Raw genomic sequence first — 565 nt, forward strand, 5'->3', positions numbered from 1 at the left:
ATTTTAGTATTTAAACGGTAGATATAGGCATATTTTTATCCCTTAAAAATGTTTCATCTGTTCGGCTTTCCTAGCTGAAAGTCTAGTGATCCGAAAACTATATAGTCTCCTTCGCAGCCGTTTTTTGGACGTGACATCCAAAAAACGGCTGCGAAGGAGACTAAAAACTATAGGGATGAAAACTTACCTTTTCGAAAATTTCACCCAGAAAAAAAGTCTCGAAAATTCTAGGTGACCTTTTTAGAGTAAAAATCCGTTAAAAATGGGCAATTATACCATTTTTCAGATTTTCGAAAATCCTAGGAGAGGCAGGCAAGCAAGAAATTTTACAACAAATGTTCCGAAAATTCTAGATCTCAAATCGTCTTCCGAACAGATATTTTCCGAAAATTGACGTTGGGTGCCCCTGTTTCTTGTGCGTTTTATCTTGTATGAATATAACCAAATCGATTTCCAAAAATTTAAAGCCAAAGATTACAATCTGGCTCTTGTGACAAAGCACTAGTCCCCAGCTACAGGTCCGGAGAAATGAAACAACGAATTTTCATTAGACAGAGAGGAACGG

Source organism: Montipora foliosa, chromosome 9 (genome assembly GCF_036669935.1).
Source record: "Montipora foliosa isolate CH-2021 chromosome 9, ASM3666993v2, whole genome shotgun sequence".
NCBI classification, from domain to species: domain Eukaryota; kingdom Metazoa; phylum Cnidaria; class Anthozoa; order Scleractinia; family Acroporidae; genus Montipora; species Montipora foliosa.